The following is a 6,962-nucleotide window of genomic DNA, read 5'->3' on the forward strand; positions in this document are numbered from 1 at the left end:
CGAGAATGATTTATATGATGATGTGTGGTGTGTGTGTTTGTGTGGTGGAATGGTGTTGGGTGGATGTGGATGTGGTGTGATGTGTGGGGGTGTGTGTGTGTGTGTCATGTACGATATTGAATACATCTAACCATTGTGATGTTGGTGATGTACAGTGTGTACAGTCTTGTGGTGTACAGTGTGTTACAGTGTTTTGCTGTACAAAACGTGTCGTTGGCCTGTGTGTTACAGTGATGATTGTAATGTTTTAGTATACTGTGATTACCAAAAGTCCTACAAGAATAGTAAACCAACAAAAATTCAGAGAAGTGAGTAAGTCCTCACTAAGTTAGGTTTAGAGTTAAGGTTAGAATTAGGATTAGTGGTTAGGTTAGGGGGTTAAGGTTAGAATTAGAGTTAGGTTAGGGGTTAAGGTTTAGAGTTAGGTTAGTTAGGGTTAAGGTTAGAGTTAGGTTAGGGTTAGGTTAGAGTTAGGTTTAGGTGTTAAGGTTAGAATTAGAGTTTTTAGGGTTTTAGGGGTTAAGGTTAGAGTTAGGTTTAGGGGTTAAGGTTAGAGTTAGGGTTAGGTTTAGGGTTAGGGAAAGGGTTAGGGATGCTGGTCTCCATAAAGTCCTCACAAGTATAGGTAAGACATTGCTGATTCAGATGGGTTGGGTCTCTGTGGTTCTGTAAAGAATTTCCCATTAATTAGCAAATTTCTCATTTTCTAATGTTGGGAAATTCCCCTCCCCCGCTCCTCTGCGCCCCATCCTCCTGCTGTTGCACAAGCAGAATCTACTGACACCTAGCGTAGTATGAGTAATAGCACACTGGTTACGTTTTAAATTGTATGTTCGTCTCACGGTCAGGGAAGGGTTCAATTAGACTGTTTCTCAAGTAGGCTACAACCTGATGTTAGCAGCGAACAAACTCCAATCACAGGTAAAGAGTAGTTCAATAGTTACAACACGCATAACTAACAGTTAGTTAACTAACTAGTTGGCTGAGGTTAGCCTACATCCGCTATGCTCAGCTGATAGCCCATATACTGCCCTCTCTATGAGCAGTAGCCTAGGCTAGGTAGCTTGCTGACAGTGGGATGAGTGTCTTTGAGCCTGCCTCTCCAAAGGTATGTGCACAGCCCTGTATCCAATATAGTAAGCACCCACACACACGTGAATGAATATATGCTTTAAGCCAGACATCCAATCATGGGACATTACATTACAGTGGTTGGCCGGGACTCTCAGTGTTAACAGACCTGTTCAATCTGTAGCCAGTGTTCTGTGTTCCAACAGACATGGTTCAATCTGTAGCCAATGCCTGGAGGTTCGGCTTTGGCAAGGTGATAACACTAGCGGTCTGAGCATGTTTACTAGCACTACTGCAATCTCTGGTAATTTAGAGCTAGTCTGATAACACTACATAAAACATGGGATTTTTATTTACACTTCCAGATGATGTTAACAGCGACTACTACTATAATCAAGCCATCGGAGATACAACTGTTTCCTGTGTTCTGTCTCCATGAAAACAAGCACCCTAATAAATTATCAAATTGAGTATTAGACTATAGAATCCAGCCATATGTTCTCTGGGTAAATTCATGGAATCCTTTTCTATGGCCCAAAAAAAATTAACGAAACACACAATACCACGAATTCTTCAACAATATGCTATTCTCTTGCCCCCTCACTTTTCCCTGCCGTACTTGCTTGCTCCCTGTATTTTTAAAAGTTGAATTGAGTCCAAAAACATCCATGGATAATGTAGAGAGAGATGAGAGAGAGAGAGAGAGAGAGAGAGAGACGAGGAGAGAGAGGGAGAGAGAGAGAGAGACGAAGAAGAGAGAGAGAGAGAGAGAGAGAGATGAAGAGAGAGAGAGAGAGATAGAGGAGAGAGAGAGGAGAAGACAGAGAGAGAGACGAGAGGAGAGAGTATATTGGGCTAAGACCAACCCCCCTGGATGTTTCATGTTAGGTTCTGCTGCGCCGGTTGTTTTGCTTGTCAGTCTCTTTTGTGCGGTGTGTTGTGTGGATCTCTTCAGCGCATTGATATATCTCTCACATTATAATCAAGGTAGGTTATTTATATCTGTATTCACAGATGCAATGTCGAAGTGCTGTCTATGTTAATAGAAAGTGTTTTACCAAACGCGCGTCATTGGATGCGTTGCTTTTACGCGCTCGAATTGCGTCTTTATGTCTGTTGGAAAGATAAGGGTGTCTGCAGTGTGCTGAATCTCTTCTCACAGAACATGTTTTGAATTCGGTTTCATCCAATTTCACTTTCTGTTTATTAGATTTCGTTTGACATGTATGTAGCCTATGCCATTTGTGTGAGTATGCACAGGCCGTTAACTTATTTTTTGGTCTGTGGACCGTGGAACTTTACAGACCATGCACATTCCAATGAGACGTTATTGGGGTAATCAGCGTACGGCAATTAGGCTGAATTTAGACAGAGTCCAATCTTTTGACCAATTAGATCAGTCTGAAAAAGATCTGAGATTGGGGTAATTACCGGTCAATGGCTGAATTGGAAATGGTAGGCATAATGAGCACAAGACGTTGAAAATACGTCTTGAACCAATTTGCTAGTGGGATGTGATTCCATGGCAATGTGCAGTGAGATACAACAACTGCTATCATATTTTAAGAACAGTTACAGACTAATCTATAGATCCTATTATATCCAGGCTATATTGTGGAATTTGTGTAGGCTAGCATTTTTGTGCTTTGTTTTGAAACACAGAAATCCGTTTTAAATGTAGTATTCTAATTCCTAGCAATTCTATAGTTTGAACCTTGAAACTTCAAGTTTGTTGCCCCAATTTCATTGGCTACAGATTAGATTTGAGTTAACGTTTCCAGACAAGACCATTTAAACAATCTTAACATATGACATCAAGGCAGGAAAAAAAATCCATTCTCAAAACACATAGACTCAAAGGAATGCGACCCTTGATCACCTTAATGGTTTTCTTACATAAACATTATCTGATCAAGACATTCTCCACTCTGGTTTCGATTTCTTTTGACAAGACATTATTTATGAAAGTATATGCATTCCAGATTAAATTCCATACATTTTACACTGATTTCGTTCTTGGAAACTCAAATTTCTCCAACCTACTGACATTTCACCCCGACTGTGCTATGACGAAGTTGCAGGTGAAAGAGGTTCGCGCGTTGCCAACTTTACGCACGCACTGTTATGAGCTGAATGTCTAAATATCGTTAACATGATTAACTCACTCTTTTTAAACATAATTAAGGTAGTTAAGGAAAGAGCTTGAAACATTTCACATGGCCTCTTTGGGTACTCGCTAAAATCAGTCAAAACTTTTACCCAAAGTGGTGTTGTCACTGTGTGTTTTTAAACTAAGCGCATGTGTCGCGTATCTCAATGTCGACTCTGCTCCACACTTTTCATAAGCCCAATGTTTTAATTGAAAAATGAATCACTATAGCAAACGTTTTAGGGCAACGAATAAGAGTGCATTCAATAGACTAATTTAATTAAAAATGTAGATAAATGTTTTGAGTATTTTATTTGTTTGTTTATTTGTTTTCATTATGAATATTTGTAATTAGTCATACTGTACTGTTCTCACCCTAATGTCCTCTGTATATTTAATTCACAGGAGTTGGACAATAAGCGGCTCAGTCAAGACCCCTCCAAAAAGAGCACACGAGCACCCCCTAGTGGCAGTGACAAGCATAACACCTGATCAGATAACGTGGGGAAATAGAACCTGGCCTCAGCTGCTACGAACATCTCTTGTCTATTGATTATTAGTTCTGTCATTCTATGGAGCGAAACTCACAGAGAGCCCCCATACCAACTGGTATTGATCGGTAACTGAAGCATGACACGTTCAACGATGCGTTTAATAACTAGAATAAGGTATTAAGAGTCAACCAAGAGTTCACTAAAAGCTTAACCAACTGTAGAGAAGCATGGAGATGGAAGCCTTCCCTGCTGCCTACGCTGGCCTTCCCCACTGAATCTATAGATCTCTACCCATCAACACCTCCTCTCCAAGCCTGCTCCAATTCTTCTGGATTACCAGAACAATGACGTCATTGTGTGACCCACTACAACTACACAGGCAAGCTCCAGACAGACGGTATCGTGGGTTAAAACCTGAAGCCATAGCCTTCCTGGTAGTGTGTCTTCTTATCATCCTGGAGAATGCTGTGGTTCTAATAGCCATCTGGACCAATAAGAAGTTCCACCTGCCCATGTACTATCTCCTAGGTAACCGTTGTTGTTTTGTCCTACATCACCCCCCTTCTTCAGAGGACAACTTTATTACTATGATAATCTCTTATATAACTTAAGAAAACATCTTAATGTTACCCAAATATAATCCAAAAAAAATCCACATATGCAATCCATAAATTTTCTATTTCTTCCTAGGTAAACCTGACTCTGCGGACCTGCTGGCGGTGTCACCTACATGGCCCAACATCATCATGTCTGGTCCTAATACACTGAGGGACTAACTCCAATTACTCTGGTTCTGAGGGCAAGGAGGTCTTTATCACATTAGCCGCCTGCCGTCATCAGCCTATGGCCATCTTAGAAACGCCCGTTACCCCATGGTACAATGAAACCATACCACGGGGCAAAAGAAGGTCGGATGCGTGCTCTTGATCGGGGGAGCTGGCAGTTAGCAGGGCTGCTGGGTGCTCCCCGTCCTGGGCTGGAAACTGTATGGGTCGTTCTGGACCGACTTTCCACGGTTCTCCCGCTCTACGCCAAGTCTTACATCCTGTGCTGCGTGTCCGTGATTCAGCCGGCGTGCTCCCGACATCGTCGCTTCTCGCTCAAAACGCGAGATGCCGGCCCGTCTTCCGTAATCGTGCGCACTAACACCCAGCGCCCCAACGCCTCGGAGGAGCAAAGGGAAGTCTCGCAAAGGCCTCGCCCAGGAAACCCAGAAGTACATGCGCTCCTTCAAGACAGTCACTATTGTACTCGGCCGTCTTCATCGCTTGTTGGTTGCCGCTCTTCCTCCTCCTCGCCGTAGATCACTTCTGCCCTGCCCGCCGCTGCGCCTGCTCCTCAGGCGGACTACTTCCTGGCGTTGCCATTGGTGAAACTCGCTTCCTCAACCCCTATAATATCACCCTGACCAGCAAAGACTGTCGTCCGCCTAGTTTAAACTGCTCTGCCGCCCCGTGTATCATGACCAAGGACGGCAAGGTGAAGAGGATGGGGATGCCCGTTCCTGGAGTGTAGCTTCAGATAAGACGGAGGTGCAGCGCAGAAGTGGAAGGGCCTGGAGACGACCGCATCTCCTCTGCGCTTCATCACGTGGCTCAGTCACCCATAAAGCTCTTACCCAAGCTCTTCCAAGGTCTAAAGAGCCTAAAGTGGGATAGCTCTGTGATGACAGGGAACTTCCTATAGAATCATGGCAACATAAGTGTCATTGCCCTCTGAAAAGCAGGCCTGAGGAACCCTTTGTGGCAGCTCTTTGTTTGAGAGAGCTAAACCCAGAATTAGGGCTTTGTCCTTTAAGTATGTATTGTATTTCTATTGAGAGTGAACTTCATATTGAAGGTGGACACCAGCGAGTGTTCCAATTGATGGCCACTGAAACTGCTCACTTCCTGTTCTGGAACTCCACTCCGATGGCCTCCGGCAAGACTAGCCTACATCTATAGCTTCTTGGCCAATGAACTAAGCCTAAGGAGCCAAACCTCTCCCACTCAAACGTGGGTGGTGAATGTGACACCTGAACGTTGATCCGCATATCATTCAAATGAGAGGTTCCAGCAACTATTTGTCGACAGTTGTGTTATGGATATCCTGCTCTAATCCTGTTGCCTGTTCCAACGTTCTACCTGTAGCGTACATAAACACACCTGAGTTCAAATAATATATGTGTCCTTTCAAATACTTTCAGCGTTTGTCAGAGCCTGTCTGAAGTGCTAGATGGGCAGGGTTTGCYCTTTTGRAAGTACTCCYTWGGTTCCACAGCGCCAGACAATCTCAATCAACCACAGRTTAAGTAWTTGTAAGAAAACGACTACTAATTGAACCCAGGTCTAGTACATATAACCAGGTGAGCCCAAGAGACAATGCCTTTCCCCTCCTCACAAACTACTGTTTGTTTATGGGATTAGCGTTAGCTGGGAGCTACCCTGATCACCCTCCCAGGGGGATTAAGTCTGGTTCCTGTGTGTGTGTGTGTGTGTGTCTGTGTCTGTGTGTGCGTTCGTGCGTGCGTGTGCGTGGGTGGGTGCGTGTGTGGGTGTGTTCTCATGTGATTGTCTTCTCAGCGTGTGTGTGTGTGTGCGCACGCTCATGTATGGACAGACGGGTCAAGTGCCTGCATTTCTCCTAGTCTGATAATGTCAGTTAAGGACGGCTCGTTGACACACTGACACACATGAGAGAATCGACAGAGTAAACATTTATCATAGGCTGAGCCAACATGAAAAAGGCCAGTCTGCTTGTCTTCAAGGAATAACAGAAAATGCAGCAAAGATTAGGTCTACATCCCAAAACAGCACCCTATATTTCTCTATATAGGGAATAGGGTGTCATTTGGGATGCACACTAAGTGTCCAAAAGGCTGTGAAGTATTTGCAGTTAATCATGTCAGTAATGTTAGTTCATCATATTGGAGCTGTAGCTCCGCCCACCGGTGAAGTGGAGCAGAGCATGCTGGGCGATCTCCAGCTCAGAGAAGAAGATCAGCTGCAGAGAAGTCAAGTGAGAGAAAGTTCCAGCCATCCTTGTGTTTTCCCACCAGTTAGCTTTCATTGTGTTAGCCAAGGCCAGTGTGCGTCCTTGTTGATATGTAAGTACATATTTCGTATCTTTCAGGTGTTTATGTCATATTTATGGTTATGCTATTTAGTAGTTTCTACTGCGAGCCAGCTATTGTGAGATGGCTAGCTCTGTTTTGGTTGTCATATCATTTGGGACATGTAACCCTGTATTTGTAAAGGATAATGTCCCCC

At 43.8% G+C, this 6,962-nt stretch overlaps 1 pseudogene; it reads left to right on the forward strand.

Moving 5' to 3' along the window:
• Positions 1-5,239, forward strand: part of LOC139026577 (sphingosine 1-phosphate receptor 5-like) — a 14,313-nt pseudogene extending 9,074 nt beyond the window's left edge.
• The last annotated feature ends 1,723 nt before the right edge of the window (positions 5,240-6,962 follow it).

This window comes from Salvelinus sp. IW2-2015, unplaced genomic scaffold (assembly GCF_002910315.2).
Source record: "Salvelinus sp. IW2-2015 unplaced genomic scaffold, ASM291031v2 Un_scaffold5158, whole genome shotgun sequence".
NCBI classification, from domain to species: Eukaryota; Metazoa; Chordata; class Actinopteri; order Salmoniformes; family Salmonidae; genus Salvelinus; species Salvelinus sp. IW2-2015.